We start from the raw sequence: 25,939 nt of genomic DNA, 5'->3' as shown, positions 1-25,939 counted from the left end.
CTTCTAACACACATGGCTGGATTCAGTGTCAGGTACAGGGGGCTCCCCTCAGGCCATCCTGCCTGTGGAAGAAGGCAAAGGGATATGACAAAAGGCTTGGATATAGGAAAGAGTGGAAAATTTGCGGCCGCCATTGCTATTTACCGGTACAGTTCCATCAGCAACTACGAGATTGCTCTTTTATTTAACCTGGAAGAGATCTCTTTATTATTAACCTGTCTGTTAGATGACCTTCAATCTTGGGAGTAAGTTTAGAAACGAGCCATTAAATAGGACATGGTAGAAAAAAGTATGTAGTATCCTTATTATCTTTGAGTTCTTTAGTCATTCTTCACATTACTAATTAGGTGATCTTGGATACAAGTGATGGCTTTTCTATCTTTATCGATTAGAAGTATTATTCCTTAAGTCTGTCTTAGCCTATTCAGGCTGCTGTAAGAAAATGCCTTAGACTGACTGGGTGGCTTAAATAGGAATGTATGTCTCATGATTCTGGAGGCTGAGATATTCAAGATCAAGGTGCCAGACAATTGAGTTCCCCAGTAAGGGAGCTCCATGAGCACACTGTCTCCATTGCTACAAGTGACGTGTGGATTGTAATGGAAGCTGGTGAGGGGTGAACTGGGAGGACATTGTGAATAACGTAGGAAGCAGAGCGGTGGGGGTATATCACTCAGAGAGCTTATTCCTGTGAGCTGGGCTTCAGACTTCACGTGACCTCCTCCATGGTAATCACCCATCTAGAGCCCGGTCCCAATGTCTAAGACTTGGCAAGACAAACACTGATGACCCCAGTGAGACCATGCTAAGGGTAGCTATTTTATAATTGCTTCCCAAAAATGAAACATAGCTTACTACAATTGCAAAGATGATTAAGATAATGATTGTTCATGTATTTTTATTTGAAATGATGCAATGAAAGATGGATTTTTATTTATAAATCAAGTGTGAGTTTTTTATACATGCAGAAGATACTATTCAGAAGATAACTTTAGTTTTGACACAATAATATTTGATATGCTAAATTACAAATTCAAAAATGTAGCTCTTCCATAAGCTTTTGGCTTGGCTTACAATTTTTATTATTTGTCTAGCAAATTTAAACAATTGCTTTTTAAATTGGCCTTCAAATAAACTTGTTTAACTTAACTAAATATCTTAGAATACCTTCAGTCACATTTATTAATTTATGTACTTGATTTTCTTTTAAAGTCCTTTGACCAATCTTCCCAAGTACTCAAATTACTCTTATAAGTCCAATAATTGAAACCCATATATGGTGATTCTTAAGCTCTCTGAGACAGTCCAGTGCTATTTATAACCTTAGTTAAAATTCAGCTTAAAAATCACAAGACTAAATCAATTACTGGCTCATACATTTTAATACTGGAATTACAAGGCTGATCAGTTACTCTAATAGGACAGATTCTCTTAAATAATACAAGTAGTAATATATACCAAAAATGCACAGATTTCTTTCCACTCAAGCATATTGAAACTACAAGTTTGAGCCTCTAAGCTCGTCTACATTTCATTCTGAAAGATTTGAATTATCTCAAGTCCTGTTAAGGACTGAGATCGCTTAATGATCAGAGGTTTCATGTAGGACCAAGATTAGATTCTTGTCAGCATTCTTAGAATATGCTGTTCCTGCTTTATAGTCATAATGTTTTTAAATTATTTTATAATGTGCAAATTTCTACTGTATCAGCAAAGTGACTCAGTTATTTATGCATTCTTTTTATATCCTTTTCCATCATGGTCTTTTCCAGGAAATTGGATATAGTTCCCTGTGCTATGCAGTAGAACCTCATTGCTTATCCATTCTAAATGTAATAGTTTGCATCTACTAACCCCAAACTCCCAGTCCATTCTTCACCTCCCCACTCCCCTTTGACAACCACAAGTCTGTTCTCTTGTCTGTGAGTCTGTTTCTCTTTTGTAGCTGGGTTCATCTTTGCCATAGTTTAGATTCCACATATAAGTGATAGCATACGGTATTTACCTTTCTCTTTCTGTGCAGTCATTATATTTAAACTCCCAGCCCCAAATGGGTGATCCAATTAGAACTTTGCCCTAAGGTTATATATTACCTGATTCTTTAATCAGTCTGAACACCTCCACCCAGGAAAACCACTAGATTGTATTTGACATATTTTGTCTCAAACTGTATGTAATTTTTTCTAATTTTAAGTATCTTTGAACTTACCAGATTTATACATTCTTCCCATATACTTTTTATCTCTTATGATCACACAATTTTTTTCAGATATAAAAGTTATACCCAATTTGATTGTGGAGATTTCTCATGGCTTCGTTTGACTATTTTGGTCACAATTTTAAGGGCCTTTTAATGACACAGGTGTTTTTCAGAAAGTCAAAGTCTAAATGCTATCAGATTTCTACATTTCAAACCGCTGGAAGATGCCATATCTTCCAGATGCTGCATTTTATCACTGCATGGCAGGATCAAAATATAGTATGAAGTTTTAGGCAATATTCAACCATAAATGATGAATAATGTTCCTATAGCTTAATTTAAACCTTGTGGGTTGACCCGGAAATGTTGATTTCTTATGAGCAAACTTTTAGTACATTTAAGTATGGATATTTTTACATGTTTGTATCTTGTTTCCTCAAGTAGAGTATAAGCTCCTTAAAGAGAAACACCTGGTCTTGTATTTATTAGCTGGAGAACCTAATTGGCTAGATAATGAAGACTCTTTGATTAGGACTTGCACTCTTACAAAGGAGGAATATTTTTATTCTTTAAGTCAGATGCTCAAACCTGCAGCAAGAGAATGAGTTCTGGAGACAAAGACACTGCTTGGCTTGTAAAATGTATTTAGACTCCTTAAATCTAGGACCAGGAATGTATCCTCAAGGGATATCGCACTCTAAAAAAGTTGTTCACTTTATGTAGAAGACAACCTTTTAAAAATGTAATATAATCCTATTCTGGACTATCTGGATGATGAGCATAATGGAGTCCTGCCATGTAATTTCATCACCAAAGTCTGTGATTATAGTATTATTGGAGCCTTGCCGTATGTTCAGTTTCAGCCTAATGAGTAGAGAACACCACAAACTCAGTATTAGGTTTTCTCAATTGCATCAGAAAAACAGAACAGAACCTATATTACAGTGGAAAAGATCATTAGGAGAACAGTCACTCGAAGAAGCAATACCCGGACCAATAAGTAATAAGGATCAAATAATGTCAAGATATTTGGTTTGAAAAATGCTTTCTGGGAATCCAGATGGCGACCTTGGTGTGCCCAACTCAACACGGTGGGGGTGGGGGGACAGGCAGTGCCATAGTTATGTTGTCAGTGGTAATTCAGTTTCCAGAAAACATTATGTATCTGCCACATTCATTTAATGGTGTTAATTTGAATTTTATTGGGTTTGCAATTTGTTTGTCATTTGTGCACAGACTTTGGTTTTGTAATTGAATAAGAATTGCAATAGGAGGAGTTCATCACTAATGTTAATACATGTTTGAATAATATTATTATAAACATAATTTAAGTCAACATCTGGGCATCAGTTGGAGTTTTTTTTTCTTTTAAAGGGATTTTACAGTACTTAAGTTGAGAAACTTTGATGCAACCTTCCCGTGCTAGTACTATTTCCATTTTTATCCTGGAGAACTTAAGTATTTTAGGAGTAATTTGAGTGAAATAATTGATAAGCACATAGATTATATATACATGTGCATGTATACATATATGTATCTTACCAAAAACTACCAAGTGCTTTGAACTCCTGGGAGATACATTATGTTTACATATATACCAGTATGATCAAAGTTAGAACGTTGTATCAGGGACTTGAAAATAAAGCCCAGAGTAGCTAATCCTGACCCAGGACTATAAATTATACAGTGAAGTATGTTAATTCATCTCATAGAGTGGAGTTAGGCTAAGCCTCTAGGATACCCTGCTTCTTGTTTGCATTTCTTTCTCTGGGATTTTCATGTCACATGCAAGCACCAGAGTGGACATTTCAGTCTGCCCTGCTGGATGGATTAAACAGTACTCCTTGTTTCACCTGTTCACTGTCACTGCTACATGTCTGAGAGGTGGGGACCTGGGAGGTACCTGAATACGAGTGTCATTTGATCGGGAAGATGCCTGGTGCCTAGTCTTTAAAAACACACCTAAAAAGCATTCTCTATCTGACTCTCTTAACCCAAAGTTCTTGCCCTAGGTAGGACTCTGGGAGCTTGGGGGAAAAAGAAAGGGAAAGGAAACCCTCCCCATACTGCAAAGAGCAAATCGAAAGTCACAGAGGGGTGTGCCTAGAGGCAGTCTGTAAATCCACTTCCTTTGTCATAACAAGAACAAATCCCACCTTTGAAGTTTTCCCTTCTTGTTACAAGGGGAATGTCTTTTGTTTAATCCATTTTAGCCCTTAATACCTGACCGGGATCAATCCTGTTGGTGAGATTACACAGCATTTGTGCTGATTTTAACCTGGCCTGGGGTGGGGGAGTGGGCAGGGGCACTAGGTTCTGCCTCACTGGTGTGAGAATTTCAAGAACAATCAACATCTCTGTCTAGACCACCTTTATTTTGGAAAACAAACCATCCTTTTATTCTTAAGTGAATAATCATAATGAGCATCATTAAACAGATTTTTGGTCTGTTCTATAAATTGTACATTTTTGTTGGTCCTTGAAAAACTTTTTCACAATGGTGTAAGAAACTGATTTCCATCATGTAGAACACAATGGCATCAATTAGAATTCAAGGGCAACCTTCTTTCCTAGTCCTAGTCATAACTATGGGGACAGTTTGAGCAATAGGGGACACTTAACTTCTCAATCCCAAGCCTCAGTGTTGTATCTCTTTCACGGGGATCTGATGCTTGAGTAAGAAAAAAAAAGCCTCTTCATAAAATGCAATCCTATTTTTTTTCAAGCTCTAAAAGCTTTCAGCTCCTTTTCTTAGAAGAACTCTCAAAGCTGGCGACAAGCAAAGGTGAGGAGCCCTCACAATAAACCCCCAAAGGGCCAATTGCTAATTCGGTATTTTTCTAGCCAAGCAGGCTATCAACTGATTCTTTATAATACACATTGCTTCTCAAATCAAGTGGCCTGAGTACTGAAAATTGCCCCTCCCCCCAAAAAGACTCACAAAATACCAAACCAAACAACAATAACAAAATTACATCAGAATGAGGAGGGGAGATGGAGCAGGCAGCAATTATTATTATTATTATTATTATTTTCTTGTTTTATTATTTTAATTTTTTCCCACTGTACAGCATAGGACCAAGTTACTCTTACATGTATACTTTTTTTTTCCCCCCACCCTTTGTTCTGTTGCAATATAAGTATCTAGACATAGTTCTCAATGCTACTCAGCAGGATCTCCTTGTAAATCCATTCCAAGTTGTGTCCAATAACCCCAAGTTCCCGATCCCTCCCACTCCCTCCCTCTCCCCCCGGGTGGCCACAAGTCTATTCTCCAAGTCCAAGATTTTCTTTTCTGTGGAAAGGTTCATTTGTGCTGTATATTAGATTCCAGTTGTAAGTGATATCATATGGTATTTGTCTTTGTCTTTCTGACTCATTTCACTCAGTATGAGAGTCTCTAGTTCCATCCATGTTGCTGCCAATGGCATTATGTCATTCTTTTTTATGGTTGAGTAGTATTCCGTTGTGTATATATACCACATCTTCCTAATCCAATCATCTGTCGATGGACATCTGGGTTGTTTCCATGTCCAGGCTATTGTGAATAGTGCTACAATGAACATGGAAACAACTCAAATGTCCAGGCAGAAATTATTAGTGGCACTTTAAGTTATCCTCTTGTCCTGAAGGAGGTCAAGACTTCACATCTACTTCTCACCAACCTGGTATGTCTTTGAAAGGTCGATCACCTAGGAATGGCCAGAAAATGGTCCAGGATCAAAAAGTACCAAAATGTACATTTGATGGTTGGGTCAAAGGCCAGACGGGGCAAACTCCTGATTCCTTCATTTTGGCTGGTTATGTTTGCTCTGATGGTCACCTTGACCTTCCCATGGTCACCTTGACCTTCCCAAGGACAGAAACTAGGCTTATTCACCTCTCCAGCCAGTAGTCACTTCTCAGAGCTTGAGCCTCATGAAGTCTCAGAAGATGTTTACGGGTAACCGAATGAGCTGATTTTGAGAGTACAGTGGGTGCCCCTCTCCAGAAAGTGAAAATATCATTTGTCAGTAATAACCATATCAAGTATCAAATGTGGAACATGCTGTTTTTTTTCTCTTTAGAAGTCATGAGGGAAAAGTACTATTTAAGTTATAACATCTGAGAACTGAAATTGCTTATTGATGTCATGTTAATTCATTTATTTTCATGGTGTTTTTTCATCTCCGACTTTCACACTGGTAGTGGAATATACTTTTTCTGGCACAAGATAGGAAATACTGGACATGATCCTGTAGATCCAAAGCAGAGCATCTTGAGTCACACGGATTAGATTTCCAAGTTACCTATTTATCAATTGATCTTAATATAAAAATGAATCTTGGTGCATAAATGGACAAGCAGATCCTCAAATTCACATAGAAATGCAAAGCACCCAGCAGCGCCAAACACAGTCTTGAAAAGGAAGAACGAAGTTAGAAGACTCACACTTCCTGATTCTAAAACTTATCACTAAGCTTACAGTAATCAAGACTGCATGGTGCTGGCCTAAAGAGAGACATTTGGAAGGTGATGGTCAGTTTTATATGTCAGCTTCGCTCAGCTACAGTCACCTGTTATTCAGTCAATCTCTAATCTAGGTGTTGCTGTGGAGGTATTTTGTAAACCGTGACTAAAGTCTATAATCAGTTTACTTTAAGGAAGATTATCCTGGATAATCTGAGTGGGCCTGATTCAATCAGTCAAAAAGCCTCAAGAGCAGAACTGGGGCTTCCCAGAAGAGGAAGTCCTGCCTGTGGACAGCAGCTTCAGCCTGTGCCTGAGAGGTTCAGCCTTGCCCTTCCTGACAGCCTGCCCTGTGGCTTTCAGACTTAACCATAGTTGCATAAGCCAGTTCTTTACAATCAATCAATCTCTCATCAATCTCTCTTTGTATGTAAGGATATATATAGGTGTATATATTCATTGATGTATATGTATCTCCTCTGTATGTGTGTGTGTAAATATGTAAATAACAGCACACCTTGTTTTATTGGGCTTTGTTTTACTGTACTTCACAGATACTGCATTTTTTATAAGTTGAAGTTTTGTGGCAACCCTGTGTTGAGCAAGTCTATCAGTACCATTTGTTGGGCTTCGAGGACTCTTCAAGGACTCTTCAAGGAGATAGAACTCAAAGCCTCTGGCCAAGACAAGAATGACCAGACCCTTGTCATTGCCCCACCTATCTCATTGTAGTGCTCCTTCCCCCAGCTTGAGCAACCCGGCCTATTCCTTCCCACCCCTACTAGGAAATAAATGTATGTGACCCTCTCCTCACCCCATCCCTATGGGGGCCTTATTACCCTCCAACCAACCAGTAAGTGTATCCTAAGATCCCTCTTTCCCCAACCAACTAGAAAGTCAGCAGGTGTGTCACGAGACGTCTCCTCTCTCTCTGGGCTATAAAAACAGATATAACCAGGAGTTCAGTGTCATTGCTCCCTGCTTATCTGGAGGTCCTTCCGCTGCTCTTGCAGCTGTGTCTCATCTTAAACTCTTCTCTGTCTTTGGGGTCAGCTCTCCCTATTTATCAGGAAGTTGGCCTGGTGTGTTAACAGCGTCTCTTGCCTTGATAAACTTGTCTTTTCTTCACCTTGTCTGGAATTCAGAAATTCTTCCTCCAACTCGCGTGCACAGACCTCAAAACCATTTTACCAACCACATGAGCTCCCTTCATATCTCTGTGTCGTATTTGGATAATGATTGCAATATTTCAAACTTTTTCATCAGTATCATGTTTGCTATGGTTGTTACCAAACCGAACTTGGGCCCACTCGCTCACCATGCAACAAAGCCAATCTGCTGACATGGGGCTATGGTGAAGGAAAGTATTTATTACATTTTTGGAGGGCACTGAGCAAGGAGAATGGAGAGCACAATCTCAAAAGATCCAAACTCTCTGACTTTTGGGAAAGGGTTTTTAAAGGCAACCTTACGGTAAAGGTTTTGTGGACCTTGTTCTGATTGGTTAGTGGTGAGGGAACAGTGTGAAGTTTTAGGAATCTTAATCACCAGTCTGGGGTCTATGTATTTGGAGTCATGATCTCCTGTACTCATGATCCTCCACCTGGGTAGAGGTCTTAGTTCCTGCAGAACAACTGGAAGATGTGCATCAGATTGTTATGTGCATCCTTCAGGAGGAGCTAGGACTCTGTTTTCTGGCTGAACTATTTGCTTTTCCTTTGTTTTTCCATTTCCTTACTTCCCTAATTAGAAGCTGCTTGACTTGGTCTTTGGAGCTCAGGCAAGGCCTAGGAGATGAAGGCCTTTTTCTACAAACAAGAAACAGGGGACAAGGAGGGGTTATATACCTGGGAGATTCCCGCAGGGTCCTGCTCAGTTTCAATCTCCCCCTTTTAAGATTCCTCAGTTCTGAAGGGGACCAGGTTGGGACAAGACAGGGAATAAAGTTTTGGGTAGAATAGGCAATCATAAACTCGACAGGGGCACTTAGTTTCAAGGAGCACTTTGTTTCATGGTGACAGGTGATTTGTGATCAGTGATAGTGTTACTGTTGTACTGGTTTTGGGGTCCACAGACCACACCCATAGAAGATGTCAAACTTAGCAAATGTTATTTGTTCTGACTGTTCACCAGCTTGTTGTTCCCATCTTTCCCCCTCTCCTCAGGGCCCCCTATTCCCCAAGACACAACAATATTGGAATTAAGACAATTAATAATCTTACAATGGCCTCCAAGTGTTCAGTAAAAGGAAGAGTCAAGTGTCTCTTACCTTAAATAAAAAGCTGGAAATGATTAAGCTTAGTGAGGAAGGCATGTCGGAAGTGAAGGTAGGCTGAAAGCTAAGCCTCTCACCAGTTAGCCAAGTTGTGAATGCAAAGGAAAAGTTTTTGAAGAAAATGGAAAGTGCTACCTCCATGAACACATGAGCGATAAGAATGCAAAACAGCCTTACTGCTGATTTGGAGAAAGTTTTGTGGTCTGGATAGAAGATCAAGCTAGCCACATTTCCATAAGCCAATGCTGAATCCAGAGCAAGGCTTAACTCTCTTCAATTCTCTGAAGGCGGAGGGAGGTGAGGAAGCCACAGAAGAAGAGTTTGAAGCTAGTGGAGGCTGGTTCATGAACTTCAAGGAGAGAGGCCAGCTCCGTAACATAAAAGTGGAAGGGGAGGCAGCAAGTGCTGATGCAGAATCTGCAGCAAGTTACCCGGAAGATCCAGCTGAGATCATTAATGATGGTGGCTACACTGAATAGCAGATTTTCCATGTAGATAAGTTTTTTTATTTAAATGTAGAATTATGTGTGTAGATGCATACATAATACAGAGCTAAGAAATTTTTCAGCTTCATTGTGTGATACAGAACTTTTGGGCTCTAGGGCAGTGAAATCATGTGCAGATAAGAGAACATTGACCCTCCCCAAACAAGTATATCATTGAAGATCCAAGATGCTCTCATCAACTATAATCATTTTTTGAACCTCTATCATGTGCTGAGCAGCTTACATATGTTCAGTTATTTAATACTCAACATAACCCTCTGAGGTTAGTATTCATACTTTATTATATCACAATCTACCAATCGGCAAACTGAAGATAAATGATGTTAATTGACAGGCTAACTCATATTGCTCTGTAGTAGATTTTGATAATGGCTGAGCCAACATTCAGACCTCCAGAGCTCAGACTCTTTTCCCAGTGAAACACTGCCTTCCTAGAGATGGCTCACGAATGAGGCCATCCCAGTCCACCATGTCCATTTCGGGAGTGGGCATAGGTAAAGGGATGGTACTAGAAGCCAGTAGACAAGGGAAGGGAAAATCCTACAGGACCAGCTTCTCTTTCAAGGAAGAGGTGCTCTGTCTCAAATGTGTGCTCTTCTGCAGCTGCAAATAATGAACTCTTCTGTATGTGCATTACCCAGAAACACCATTTCTCAAGGAATTACAGCGTGTAGCAGAAATCTTTCTGGACTTCTTCATTCAGTGAGTATGTGCCAGGCTTTGTGCTCAGTCTTGGGAAGGTGAAAATGACATATAAGACTAAGATTCCCCCAGAAGCCCATTCTGAGGGTGAACAAAGAGAAGAAAAGAGACAGCTAACAGTATGATACACAGCAGGATAGATTTTGGTGTGGGAACAGGTGTGGATATGTCTAATACTGGGATGTGAGGCCAGGGAAGGTCTCATGAAAAATGATTTCAGTAGACTCTTAAGGATGAGAAGGAATTTACATGTAGTCAACCTGTACATACGAGGAGAAGGGGCGGGGAAGGGAAGGGAGAAAGCGGCATTTAATGTGAGAGTGATGGAGTGTGAGTGTGTTGTATTTCCAACCTACGCCAGATAAAAACCACTTAGTCTGACATGGCAAGGGATTGTGACAGACCATGTTAGTTGTTCTACCCAGTAACTCTCTTCTTTTCTTGCTACTGGAACCGCAATGTTGTCTGTGATAACAAATGGCCCAACTCTTAGAGGTGAAGTATGGCTGGTTTAAACCAGTCATGACAATCCTCTTCCTCCTAGACATTCATTTATCTAGCCTCCACTAGAACTTGGGGCGACCACATGACATAGTTGTGGCCATAATAGGTAGAGGGAGAACCTCCTCCTTTTCCTGATAGGAGAGGCAGGAATGGCTGGTGCTATATGAAGGAATAAGGCAAAATTAAAAGCCAATATACTAAGAATGAGGGACAGAAAAGAGGAAAATGGAGTTCCCGTCGTGGCGCAGTGGTTAACGAATCTGACTAGGAACCATGAGGTTGCAGGTTCGATCCCTGCCCTTGCTCAGTGGGTTAACGATCCGGCGTTGCCGTGAGCTGCGGTGTAGGTCGCAGATGCGGCTCGGATCCCGCGTTGCTGTGGCTCTGGCGTAGGCTGGCAGCTACAGCTCTGATTCGACCCCTAGCCTGGGAACCTCCATATGCCGCGGGAGCGGCCCAAGAAATGGCAAAAAGACAAAAAAAAAAAAAAAAAAAAAAAAAGAGGAAAATCACTCATGGAGGACTTTTTGTCCTGCAGTACAATAAGAAGGCATCAATATTGGGTTTGCTGCAAGCAGCAATCAAAAGCATTTCTAGGAGTTCCATTGTGGTGCAGCAGAAAGGAATCTGACTAGGAACCACAAGGTTGCGGGTTTGATCCCTGGCCTCACTCAGTGGGATAAGGATCTGGCATTGCCATGAGCTGAGGCATAGGTCACAGATGGTGGCTGGAATCTGGTATTGCTGTGGTGTAGGCCAGCTGCTGTAGCTCTGATTAGACCCCTAGGCTGGGATCCTCCATATGCCGTGGGTGCAGCCCTAAAAAGAAAAAAATAAAAGCATTTCTATATGATGTATAAATACAGAGAAGCAAAGTTTTCTCCCTGCCCTTTCCTTAAAACCTGCCTATAAAGAGCTTTTCTTAATATTGTGCATAGACTTTCTCTCTGATGAAGCACCACCTTGATGGGTTCAGCTCTGTGGGTGTGCTTCCTAATGTCCATTTCCAGTTCATTTGCTCTGGGAAGTGACACGAAGAGCATGGCCATTCTGCCTTGGCACTTTCATGATAATGCAGCACCCATGGTCACCATCACAGAGTATGAGGCCCTTGGAGCCATGGCAGATAGCAAATGGCTGTGGCAGAGATGGCCCATGATCCTGGGGCCATGCACATGTCAGGTTGCAATTACCAGAAAAATTTCAGCTTTTGTTCCTGGCAGAGGACCTTGTTTATCTTTGTCATTGGCACTATGGCTTCCAGCACTGTGCCAAAAGCTTATTAGCTCCTGGAAGTTGGCAGAGGCACATGGACCAGAGCAACCAACTGTGACATGAAGAACTGATATTCTTGCAGGCTTAACTGTGTCTTCACTGCATCTTCCCATTGGCCAAATTTGTGATGAGCCACCTCTAACAAGGGGCAACTGGCTATATTTACTCTTCTGTGTCAAATTCATCTCCAGCCCAAAAGACAAAAATAATTCACTACTGAACTTGGAGTATTTTTTTTTTATGCTCAAAGTAAGAAAAACTCACAAGAAAATCAGCCCCAAATGACTTCTACCCTTGAAATGAAGCCACCTCAATTTAATTTTCCAGCAAAAATTCTGACAAATGATGGGTGTATGAAGAAACATATAGCCTTGCCCATGAATACCAGAGGCTTGATTAAGTATGATCTTCTTGAGGAAATTGTAAGCTCATCAAAGGCAAAATCAAAGTCTTTATTTAGTACTTCTCCGGAATGCAGTGCCCCGTTGTCTAACTTCACTTTGTGGTGACTCTCTTTCTCACACCCTCACTCTTTTCTCTTTTTTCTCTCACTCCCACCTCTTAGATTTTTTTTTTTTTCCCTTAGAGGTCCATGTCCTTTTATATGGAGATGAGTTTACCTTATTTGGGTTTCTCCAATTTTGCATCTCCACTTATTCCCCTCAGGTACACAAAGGCTGGCTAGCCAAGTAGTGCAAATAGAGTTTCTCTTTTAAAGATGAGGAAGGGGGAGTTCCTGTTGTGGCTCTGCGGAAATGAATCTGACTAGCATCCTTGAGGACACAGGTTTGATCCCTGGCCTTGCTCAGTGGATTGAGGATACAGCGTTTGCCGTGAGCTGTGGTGTAGGTTGCAGGCACAGATCTGTGTTGCTGTGGCTGCGGCGTAGGCCAGCAGCTCCAGCTCTGATCCGACCCCTAGCCTGGGAACCTCCATATGCTGCAGGTGCGGCCCTAAAATAAAAGACAAAAAATAAAGATGAGGGAGGGGAAAAGGCTATGAACATCTTTTGATTCATGTAACCCCTATAAATCATAATCCTGAAACATTTATTCTCCCACTTAAAAACCATCTGCATTTCTCTTTGCCTAGCAAATGATTTCCATCTCCATCATCTGACATTGAAGGTTTTCTATGACCAAGATTAACCCCGCTTAAGAACTGGGTTTCCCAGTACTGGCACTTATTGACCTTTGGGGCTGGATAAATTGTGTTGTGGGGAGCTATCCTGTGCGGTATAGGATGTTCAGCAACAGCACTGGCTTCTACCCAGTAAACACCAGTAGCATCCCTCTACCAGTTGTGACAACCCAAAATGTCACTAGACATTGCCAAATGTCCCTTGAATAGCAAAATCTCCCTAGGGTGAGAGTCACTGCTTAAAAGTTGCATCACCTGCTTCTTCCCTGGATTCTGTATTTGGCCTGTACTGTATAAACCCAGCCCACTCTGAATCATCTCACCTCCACACACTTGCTTTCTCTGTTTGGTTTGGGATGCCCTTCCTTTCATCACCCAATTCTATCAACCTAAAATTCCATTCATCCTTTAAGGCTAAAATCATTTCTCTGTGACCTATTACTGATTTCCTTACTGGAAGCTTTATGTGTTTGTCTTTTGAATTCTCAATAACATTTTGTAGGGTACCCCTTATAATTTAAGGAGTCAAACAGTAATGGAGGATTAAGTACAGGAAGCGTTTTGTGGGTGCTCAGCAAATGACTGTTTGCCAAATGGATATATGAATGAGTCTTTCATGGTGGAAAATTTAGAGCATGGGGGTAGAGGATAATGTTCATTTTCCTCAGGGAAAGAGGCCACAGGGGGCACATGCTCATGCTATTTGCATTCTTTTACTGAGTTACTGGCATACATATGTCTGAGAATTCAATAGATCTTGCCTTTACTCAGAAGAATTCAGAGAAACAAGCAAGCTGATCTTGATTATTCCCTCCCACAATACACATGGTGAGGACCCTAAACCCCTCTCATCATTACTAAAGGACCAGAAATGTTTAGGCCTCTCTCCTCCTCCAATGGATCCCTGGAAATGTGTAGACTCCAGCATCATCTGACCCCCAACGCCCTGCCCCCACCGCCATCAGCACTCACACTTTGGGAAGATTTTCTGCATCCATAAGTCATGTGAGCAATAGTTAAAAAAAAAAAAAAAAGTTTTTCCTACTCAGGCTCAAACTTTTCTTCCATAAGTCAATTCTCACCTCCAGGGACAGGGCAACTAGAAACTCATGGGTTCCAGTACATTCTTCCAGTGGTCATGGTGACTGGCATACGGTTTTGGAAACTGTTGTTACAACCAAGCAACCATCACAGGAGTCCTTCCCTGAGTAGTTTCCTCAGCAGGTAAATTCCTTTCAAGTATTTGTCCACTGCCACCTTGAGTTCACTGGGAACAATGCATCCTCCTCCTCCCGTCACCAGCAGACAGCTTGCCATGTGACTGCCTATTCTGTTCTTTGGGCTGCCAATGACAGGTGCTGCAGCAGGCTCAGAAACAAAAACCTTTCCTTATCACTGATGTTAGTCACTCAGGCTATTCTGGCCACGAGGCAGACCTGTCTGTGTAACAGGGGATGTCTTATTGTTGCTGGCATTTCCTGGACCTACTAGGTTGCTTTCTTTAAAAGAAAAGCTTAGACATTAAAAAAGCTCAGAATGAAATGAAATTACAAAAATACAAAAAAAAATCTTTTTTTCAGAATCTCTACTTCTATGAAACTGGCTAGGACTTTTAAAAGCAGAAATCAAAATAGTGACCAAGGAATACATATATATGTGTATAAAAGGAGAAAATACGGTATTGCTTAATTTCCCTCTGAATTCCCAACAACTCCATATCACTGAAGTTAATACTTTTTCATTGTATATAATGAGGTGTTTCTCTCTTTTTTTTACCCAAATGATACCTTTAAACAAAAAGTACATTTAAAATTATTTCACTGTGGGAAACCCTGGAGTAATCCTTTTCTCTGTGCTTGTACCCGGTGGCTGGTCTGAAAATTTAAAAGGTATTTCCCCCCCCTCCTTTTTTTGAGTGGGAATGTTTTTCTTAAATATGTTACACTAATAATTAAAAAAAAATTAAGTTCATCTTGGAAAGTGGTTAAAAAAAAAAGCATGGATTTGCTCTTTTCAGTTAGGTGATTTATTGCCCTCTAGTGGTATGGGATGCTAAATATTGATGTAAGGTGAAGGCAATGAATTTGAAATGACTCCGTTATTTATTGAACAGCTACTCTGTGCCATGTACAGTTCTAGGCTCTGTGGTTAGAATTCTGTTGTGGTTTACAACAAAAATATAAGGCAATGTTCTAACATCAAGGAGTATACACTTTAATGGGAAAGACAGAAAATTAAAGTTTAAATAAGACAAATTTTAGATAGTGATACTTGCTCTGCAGAGAATTAAAATAGGGTGATGTGGTTGAGAGTGAGTGGATAATTTAGGTTGGGGTATCTAGGATAGTCTCCCTGAGAGGGTGATATGTGTCTTTAGATCTGAATGCCAAGACAGCCAGCCACATGAGGATCAGGATAGAGAGAGAGAGTTCCAGGCAGAGGAAACAGCTAGTGCAAGAATCTTAGGACAGAAGTGAGCTTGGGGTGTTAAGAGAACAATGGTCAGGGTGGCTGGAGCATGGTGGATGGAGAGAATGGTATAACATGAAGTTGGAAAGACAGGTGATGGCCCAAATGTGTAGGGCAGTGAAAAGCCAAAGAAAAGAAAGTTGAAGGACATCAAGCAGGGGAATAACCCAATTTGGTTCACAGTCTTTCAAAACCTCATTGTTGTTACCATGTGGAGAATAAATTGTGGGGGGGGGGGAATGAAGGAGGAGACCATGAGACTGGCTGCAAGTAATCCTGCATCAGAACTGATGGTGACTTACTCCACACTAGCAGTGGTAGAAATGGAGAGAGCTGACATATTCGAATGTGTTTTAATGGTAGAATCAACAGGACTTGTCCTGGCTTGGATGTGGCTAGTGAGGGAAAGTGGGGACTTAAGAATGACATCCTAATTTTTAATTGATTAACTGAGTGGAAGGAAACGGTATAGACCATGACGAGGAAGGTGGCCTGAAGGTGAGATCTGGGAAGCAAATCCAGTCACTGCTTTCATGGCTTTAATACAAAACACAGTAAATGGTTTTAAAGAATGTGTTATGAAATGATGCTAGACCAATAATATAAAGATCTCAAGAGACGCAGGAGAGCTCCAGAGTTTATTAAAGTAAGTAGGAAGAATTCCAGATTGCAGTGGGATTTTCTGCAATCTGCTCCCAGATTGCAGTGGGAGGCAGCCCAAGCAGGTAGGGAAAGAGAATTTAGTGCCCTGGGGCTAAGAACCAAGCCAGAGACCTTCGGTGACCAGCATTTGTGGCTCTCCTGAAATATAACAGGTATTCTATGAAGAAATTCACATGCCTTACCTCATCAAATTCTTCGAACAATCTTGCAAAGAATTTATATATTCCCATGTTTTTAAGTTAAGAAAACTGAGGGTCTGAGAAGACAAAGTCCTATAAGTGGTTACCAGCAGAGATGGAACTAGAACTCTCAAGTTCCATTGCTCTGGAATCCATGCAATGCTGTTCAAAAGATTTTTTGACAATTTGAGGAGGAAAATGAAACTAGTTTGTGTAACTCTTCTTAGAGTTTAACAGTCCATCCTTCTACTCAAACATCTGAGGGCAAGCCAGAGTGCCGGTATCTGTAAAGTAGCTAAGCAAAATCTCCTGGCTGGGGCAGAACTAGACTTGGGAATGTTGATGGTGGTGATGGTGATGTTACCATTTACTTAGTACTTTCCAGTATTTCTCTTGCTTAATCCTCACAAGAAGTTTGCAAGCTGTTATTGTCTCCACTTTATGGATGGAATTTAAGACTTGGAGAGGTTAAGTAATTTCCTCAAGGTTGTAGAACTCCTGTAGTCAGTGAAGAAGCTGAGATATGGGCTTCCCTTTAAGCCCTTATAACAGCTTCTCTTCTCTCAGGTCCCATTGCAAAGGCCCCCAAAGGCCTGTCTTCATTTGCAGTACTGGGGATCCAGGGAATGGGACCACAGCTGGGGCAATCTTTGGCCGCCACTGAGCATCACATGAACTGTAAGATCTTATTTAACATCATATTATGACCTTATGGGACAAAGGAGAAGAGCAAAGGAAAGGGTCTGCCTCTAAGCTGGAGGCTCTGAGGACCCTTTGTGAGTTGATGGAAGGACCCTTCTTCTGGTGGATAGTGGGTATTTGTACAGGCTCAGAGAGGACTCCGGGTTTGTCCCAGAGAGCCAGTTACACCCAATTCAGTTAGCAGAGGTAAAGGCTGTGAACCTGAGACCAGAAAGCAGGTGAGGGTAGAGACCTTTTCCAAATAGAAGACTCTGGCAATTGGAAGATAGATGTATATGGCTAATTCCAGGCATATAAATATGATTCAGAGATTCCTGAGCCACTGTCATTGTAGTTTTGCAGTTTAAGGGTGAAACTAGACAGTGTTAGCCCTGAGAGACCGAGAACTGAATTCATGCCTGGGTGTCTTGTACTGTGCTGTGATCTGCCGTCACACTGTTCATTGCCTCACCCCGAGACGGCTGTGACAACATCACACCCGGCTGCATGGTTGCTGGTGTACATTCAGACTTCTTAATGGGCAGAATGAACTCCAGTCTCAGAAAACTGGAGGAAGGCAATTCATCTTCCTGTGATGTTCAGTTACCAGGATATTTTTAATCCACACATGCACTTCCCTTTCTGAAAACCTATACCTCTGCCTGCCCTAGATACTGCCATTGTTTATCCCGACTGCAATATTGTTTGCTTTATCCAAATGGGGTCTAGTCTGTCTTTTTCTATCCAATTTTGCTGTTGACATTTGGCTATATAGTTACCCTGAAGATTAGAGGAAGATGTGAGAGTAATGACCTTACCCCCGCTAGAAGAGACAGAGGACCATGTCAGTGCTAGATTGATGAGCTGAGCATCTCTGGTTGGAGACCGTTAAGGGCTAGAGAGGTATAAGAGGAAGAAACAAGTGTGAAGCCATGGCCCTTATCTTTCTGGATCTGGTCCATCAACTTAAAATAGAGTAAGCACCCCCCCCCAAAAAAGGGTATGAAACTAGACATCCCTCCCTTGGCTAATATTTACTGTTCTGGTGAAAACCATGGAGCCAATAGAGGGCGCTAAAGCATCACAAATGGGGCTTCAGGCTACAGAGACTGCAGAGAAATTCCCAAGTACTTGGAGAAAGGCTTAAAGTAACTTATTCCTGGGAATTTGGCATGCAATGGAAAGGAGGTAAAAGACCAATAAAAACATTGCTAACAGGATTCTGTTGAGCAGTGGTGATTACTCCAATATCTAGATATTCAATTAGAATAAATATCATGAATGAAAGAAAAACTTCTTGGCTATCATGCAGGTGACTAGAGTACAAAAAAAAAAAAAAAAAAAAAATGTCCTTTTCTCTATTTTAATGGGCCATGCTAAATACCTCTGGATTTATCAAGTCTCTGGGGTTACCAAAGATGAGAGGTGATAACTTGAAAATAGTTTAGGCTTTCTGGAAATAATAGGAATAGAACTTTTAATTAAAGAAATGGTGACTGTATGGGTGTTAATAGACACTAACTTTTTGGACATTTATTCCATTTGGCCATAAAAATTTTAGGCAGGACCTCTTCATTTACTCTGTAATGGTCTCTATAATTATAATAAATAACCCAAAGAAGATGCAGTGATCGAACTGAATGTCTTGATAATGCCTTCTTTTCCACCATAAGATAGAGATCAAGCAGGGACCATATGCTTTTACATGGAACAGAATGCAATATACTTTTACTGTACTATCTTAGGAATACATCCATTCTTCTACTTATGATAATAAGAAATCTGACTTTGATAGCCACAATCTTTTTTTGTAATAATTTTTAATTTGAAAGAGTTTAACCATATTTTCTTTTAAAAATTATCATTTTATCATTTTAAGATAACATTCTTATCTGTATGAGATAATAGAAAATATGACATCATCTTGTTGGCTGGTGAATATACCTAAGTAGGGACTAGTAAAAGTCCTAAGCATATCTTAAGCCTCTCCTTGGCTAGAAAAATAAGCTGAGAACATTTCTAATTCTACCCTCAGATGAAAACAAATGTACCAGTAGAATTACTTGGATATTGGAGAAGCCATTTCTTACCTGGTTGTATTTTGGGTATCTGTTTGCCACATTTGACATGAAAAGACTGATTTTAAGTGAGGAGAAAGCAGATGCTCACTGGGTCCTTATGAGCTTATAATATTGGTAGTTTCCATAAGAGAGGCCTATTGAGATTTGCAACCCTGGTGGAAACAAGGAAGAGTCTTAGCCATGGGACTTAAAAACTTGGCAATCTCCTAATGCAGCTGCCCATTGCTCCCCTTCCGAAAGACACCTGTCTGCTATTGATCACTGGAAAAGATGGCATCTTCTGTAAGAGGATGCCAAAATAATTCTAACACCAGAAACACCCAAACTGTCCTGGGTAACATTTGAAAGATATTTAGATATTAGAGGGGAGGCTCAAAAAAGGTTACTGATGAGAGAGAAATGGTAGAGTAAGAAATACACAAAAGGAAGTGAATTGATAGTGGTTCATAAGATCTGTAACTGGCAGCCACAGCCCCGGAGACAAAACTGCCCTCACCGTAAGATTTGCTTCTGGCTATGAGGATTTGTGAGTATACAGGATCTAAATTCAAAAGAACATGGCTGTGGCCAAGATGAGTTTACTGAGCATTGCCCACTTAACTCAGAAGGATCGAGGAAGGCTCTGACTATCCATTGGGTTGCAAGAAAATCTCTGGTAGAAGACAAGTGTGTGTCCATTCAATGGGCTAAGCGGAAAGTATTTTGGTTGACTCTCCTTACCTCCCAATACAAGCAACTCTCTTACTACTGTGTATTTTTATATAAACTCATAGCTGGTGAAAAGAACGTCTATCAAATCTTGGGCTAGAATTTGATCTGGCATGTATTAAAAAGATCTTAATTTAGGGACCAGATTTATAGAAAAACTATGGGCTTTTTAATCTCCACTATGGATGCCTACTTGTATGTATATGGATGAGAAAGTGGTGATAATCAAAACATCATGGGTTTTAAAGGTGGAAACCTGGGTCCATAAGATGAGGGAACACTGGGAGACCATGAGATGTGAAACGCCAAGTCCAGTCATGGCATATCCTTTCGACTCCATCTAAAATTGCTTCTTCTCTCAGGATTGCCGACAGCAAAAGACAAATCAATTTTTTGTTCAAAGGACAGAGCCCAGAGGGGTATGAGCCATTACATGCTGGCAGATTGGCTGTATTGAACCTTAACCTACAATACCAAGTACTTTTAAGTTATGTTGCCTGGTATTGACATTTTTCTAGTTTATTTTTTGCTCATCCTCAGTATAGCCTATAATCGATGGACTGGAAATAGAGACTTCCATTGATTCTGACTCTATGTTGATACATCAGCACATAAAAGAACACATTTTGTAGGATAAAGAGGGCAGGAGTGGCCAAGAAATGTAATACTGAGCAGTCTTTTCATTTTCACAATCAGTAGCAATATGCCTGGAAGTCAGAGCGGACAGTTGAAGAGGCGGTTGTACAAAGTGATGCCAGGTACATGGTGGATCCACTGCTTTCTAGGCAGGGACAGAAAAGGAACTGAACTTGCTGGGCTGCAAACGCAGGTCACTGGCTAAATGCATTTCCAAGGCGTCCAGTCAAAAATGAAGCAGTGGGGGAAAAAATGGAGTGATTCACACCTACTGTTTTGTTTGCTTTTCTTGGGTATTACATAAGCCAGGTTCTATCAGCCTAATCTTTTTGATTCCCTAGCATTAAACCACCATGTGCTGCTGTATCTATTCTGGCTCCTCCCACAACTATGACTACCACTGATAAAAATAATAGCAAACAGGGAGTGCTTATTTTATGCCTAACACTACCCTAAGCACTTTACATATGTCTTTACATTAAATGTGAGATTAATTGTCTCTGGCACATAGCCAATTTTTAAGGAAAATTGGCTCCTTTCTTCAGAGGTGGTAGAGCAAATACCTTTGAAAAAACTAAGAAATAAGGGAATTTTTTTTACTCCACCTATCAGAAATACGTGGAGTAATAGTTAAGGTGTTAGGATGTTTGGGTGATACATCACAAAACTTCAGCTCAGGAGTTCCTGCTGTTGTGCTGTGGTTTAAGAATCCAACTGCAGCATCTCGGGTTGCTGCAGAGGCATGGGTTCAATCCCCGCCCTGGAGCAGTGCATTAAAGGATTTGACATTGCTGCAGCTGTGGCTCAGATTCAATCCCTGGCCTGGGAATTTCCACAGGCCACTGGTGAGACCATTAAAAAGAAAAGAAAAAACTTCAACTCAAAGAAGCCTGGGCCAGATAGAAAATGCACTGGCTCCTATAAGTAGAAAGGTTCAGGGTAGAGCTCAAAACAACTCAGATGAGGAAATGAATGCCATCTGCACTCTTCCTTATATTTTGTCCCTGCTTCTCTCAAAGCTACAGCTTCATTCTCCTTGGGGCCAGAACTATGGCATCTGACAAGTCCTCAGCTCAAATCTTTCCAAGTTGACAATTACAATAAGGGAAGGGCCCAGGTGCAAGAATCCCAGAGCAGGACTCTGACTGGCCCCGCTTGGGTCATGTGCCAGCATCCTGATCCAAACTCTGTGACCAAGGGAGAGGAGAATAGTGATTGACAGCCCCCATTAGCACCCCCTACATGGCTAGGGCTGAGGGGATGGTGTGCTGGGAGAAAGCAGTTCCCCCAAAGGAGGATGGCCTGCTGGAAGGCTCCGTATTTGATGTGTATTGCAAAAGAACTACAAGAAAGCCCAAGAAAATAAAGTTTGTCCCAGGTCCTTCTGCTTTCTTTGCTTCTGCCACCCTTAGCAGTCAGAGTCCTACTGCTGTGCCTCTAGCCCACCCCATCTGTCGGATGAAAAGAAACACCCTTTTCTCCTGGCAGCACAGCCCTTCTCAACTTCCTCAATCCCCCTCCTAAGATGCAACTTCTCCTGGAAACTTTACTCATGGGGTTTTCACGCTGTGAAATGACAGGAGCTATTTGGAGAGAGTGTGATTCCAGCTTTTTGTTAGGGATCTTCTGGATACAAAGCCTTACAAGGAGACATCTTCATGGGCAAGACAGGCAGAGCTTGGCATCCCGTATTCAGTTAGCCACCCCTGTCTCCACATCTTCTATCAGGAACAAAACTAGCCACAGGCTCCAATGCTTACGGCAGGGACGATGCGCTAGAAGAAGCCTAAGAGTTCTGGGCTGAGGCATAACCTGCCGGACATCCCAGAAGACACAGTGGAATTATTGATTGGCTCTTAAATATGGAAATTAATACTCTGTGCAGGTTCAAGGGGATCTATCAGAGCATTTACCTGGATCCTGCTTTCTCACCGGGGCACCTGTTAACTCTGTCATTAGGAAGGGAGGCCTTTCAGTAAAATGAAGTTGGAGCCCCCAGAACCTCAACCAAATTCCTCTGGAGACAAGATAGTCAAGTAAAGGCTCAGGCGCTCTTCCTGAGCTTTCCACATGAAGGAGGAAGATTCCCCCTCCCTTGAGTGGGGGTGGGGTGCCCAGGGAGGTCAGAGCTGGCTCTAGGAAGAAGGGCCTACAAGCTGCATGAGTCATTGTATTCTGTAAGAATGATGCCCCACCCCCGGGGCATGGAAAGGAGCAACTCTGGCATAGCCATGTCACAGGAAATCAGAGAATGGTGATGATGGCCCTGGCAATAACCAGAAAAATTTAACTGATCCCCAAGTAAGTCTATGAGGTCCTGGATCTCTGAAAGGGAATGGAAGAACTGTTAGGGGTGTGGTTCATTTGGAGACCTATGATCTTACTGGAAACAGGAAGACGGATGGGGTCGATTCTGTTATAACTGGTAGCCACCTCCTTAATTACCGTCCCCCAAAGGCTGGTGTGTATGGCCAGGGGAACTGAAGGTTCTATTTCTCTTCTGAGTCCTTCGGAATAGAAATCCTAACACTGGTGAAGAGGACCAAGCTTGGACCTGACAGAGGAGAAAAAGAGTTGAAAAGCTGAGTGTGTATTACAGCTACATCTAAGGACAGAGGAAGTATTTTATAACCACACACAGCCTTCACTAGCAAAACAAATGGAAAAGCAATAGAGAAGATCATAAACTCCCAAATGTAGCCAGTGTTTTTATTACTATTTTAATTTTAATTAGCATCTTATTTTATGTTGTTTTAGGGCTGTCATTAGCTGATATACCAAGGTCAAACTAAGTGTCAGTGGGCAGATACCAGCCCTGTGTCAGCCAAGTATTTTGGTGATTAATGTTCTTCTTGGTCCAGAGAAAATAACATTCTCTTTCCAAATTCAGATTTTTTTGGCATGAAATTTTGGAAGCCAAGACTAAAATTCTCCATGGTGACCATCTTGTCTGTTCTCAGCCTAATCACAGGATTCATAATGTTGGATATTTTTGTAAAGTCAAGGAGAAATGGTTGAGGTCATCTATTCCAACCCTTATACCCTTCCCCCTTTCCTTCTTCATCTTCTTTCTATGAATTCATTAGTATATTTAATTTTAGATTGCATTTTATCTGATTATTAAATATATATTAATATTAAAACCCCAGGAACAGAAGATTTAAAATAAATGCCTGAACATATATATAGACAAAACTATTAATTCAAAAAGACACAGACACCCCTATGTTCACAGCAGCACTACTCACAATAGCCAAGACATGGAAACAACCTATATGTCCATCAACAGATGAATGGATTAAGAAGATGTGGTATATATACACAATGGAATACTACTCAGCCACAAAAAAGTGAAATAATGCCATTTGCAGCAACATGGAGCGACTAGAGATTCTCATACTAAGTGAAGTAAGTCAGAAAAAGACAAATACCATGTGATATCACTTATAAGTAGAATCTAAAATATTGCACAAATGGATCTATCTACAAAACAGAAACAGACTCATTGACAAAGAGAGCAGACTTGTGGTTGCCAAGGGGGAGGGAGGAGATAGAGGGATGGACTGGGAGTTTGAGGTTGGTAGATACAAACTATTAGATCTAGAAAGGATAAACAAGGTCTTACTGTGTAGCACAGGGAACTATATCCAATTTTCTGGGGATAGACCATGATGAAAAGTAATATTAAAAAGAATGTATAGATATCTATAACTGAGTCACTTTGCTGTACAGCAGAAATTGGCATGACATTGTAAATCAACTATACTTTAAAAATATTTTAAAAATATAAAAAAAAATGCCTCAAAATCTTCTACCCAAAGATAGACTGTAAACTTTTTTGGATATTCATTATAAGACTTTAACTCACTCCCTTCTTTTGCTCTTTCTTTAAATCTCACTGCTTTTCCATGAGACAATGGCCCTTAAATTTTTGATTAGCTAGAGGCAGCTAACCACTAGGGAGAGCCATAGAGAACCTCCCAGAGACCTTGGGAACTCAAAGACCTTTCGGAAAGCACTTCCCTCATTTTCAGATCTGCTGGAAACCAATCATACCCAGTGATTCATATGAACATCAAAGTTTGAGAATCATTGGGTCGATGACTGAATTACAGTGCATCCATTTGCCCTAGCCTCCTTCCACTGCCCCAACAACAGCAACTTACACACAGAACCAATTTAAAATTAAAGAGCAACACTTGTCAAAATCAGAATCATAGGATTTAATTGCTGACTGCAATACTGAAAATCCTCTTGTTGGAACCCTTCATATGGTAGAGTTTGCTATGTGTACCCCATTATCCATTCTCTCCTTTTTCGTTTTAGTAATAGAGCTCCCCAAGATTGAGCACATGACCAGTAATAGACTGCATTTCCCATGCTCCTTTGCAGTTAGGACTGGTCATGAGACCAAGTCTAAATCAACAAGATGTGAGCAGAAGAGATGCATGCAACATGAAGTAATTTCCATAGTAAAGTAGCTATTTGATTTCAAGCTTCTTTTATCCTTTTGGATGGGGAGCTGCAACAACTGTAGTAGACATCTTGGGCCGGAGATAGATGTCACATATTAAGAATGGCAGAGCTGACTAGCTGTCCTGGGTCAGCACAAGGTCTTGTGTAGTCAACCTACCCAGCTATTTCATCAGAGTGTCAGCTCAGCTTTGGAAGTGGAAGAGAAACCAAGCTTTGTCTATCATCTCATCGATTGAAACCCCTGTGATTTTGAATCTTTTTTTTTTTTTTTTGATGTTATGGCAGCTTATCCTCTGTGACTTGATTAATAAATTAGGCACTGAGGAAGTCCCCCCAAAATTATGATTTACCGTGAAAAATACCACCTGTAAATCCCAAAATAAATCTGTGGAAACTTTTTTTAATTAAAAATGTATACTCAGTTTGATAATGAAAACTTTTTTCAAGATTCCAGACCAAGAATGGTAGAACACTTTGGCTTTCCTGACGAAGCTATTTGGCTTTGAGGTCTCATCTTAATTATCCTTGAAGGAGAAATCCATGCTTGTCTATTACAAGCAGCTCCTTGGATGAATGAATAAATGAGTGAAAAAATCAAGCAACCTCTGTTTTTACTAAACCAATAGATATTTTATATTTGTTTGGCCTTTGCTTATTTTAGATGTAATCCTAAGGTATATCTTAGTTTGACTTTTGGATCAACTTGTCAACCAGGAAATGCAGTAGTAGCCAATAAAGTTTTCAAATAGGCACGTCTTTTATAGTTTTAAGAGTTTTTATTTATAGCTGATTATGTGGGAGGTGGTTGTAGCTCTATGTGTTTGCAGTAGGTTAGGATGACAGCACAGCATGACTTTTTTGTTTGTTTTGTGGTCGTGCCTTAATAGTCATTAAACCAAAGTCATAAAGACAGTGGAAGATACCAGCGCATAATATTGTCTACATGAGGATGGTTTCTTGGCATCAGACTTTAGTCAAATGGGAATTCAAGTAGT

This window comes from Sus scrofa, chromosome 1, assembly GCF_000003025.6.
Source record: "Sus scrofa isolate TJ Tabasco breed Duroc chromosome 1, Sscrofa11.1, whole genome shotgun sequence".
Classification (NCBI taxonomy): Eukaryota; Metazoa; Chordata; class Mammalia; order Artiodactyla; family Suidae; genus Sus; species Sus scrofa.
Note: the sequence above shows the minus strand (reverse complement) of the source record.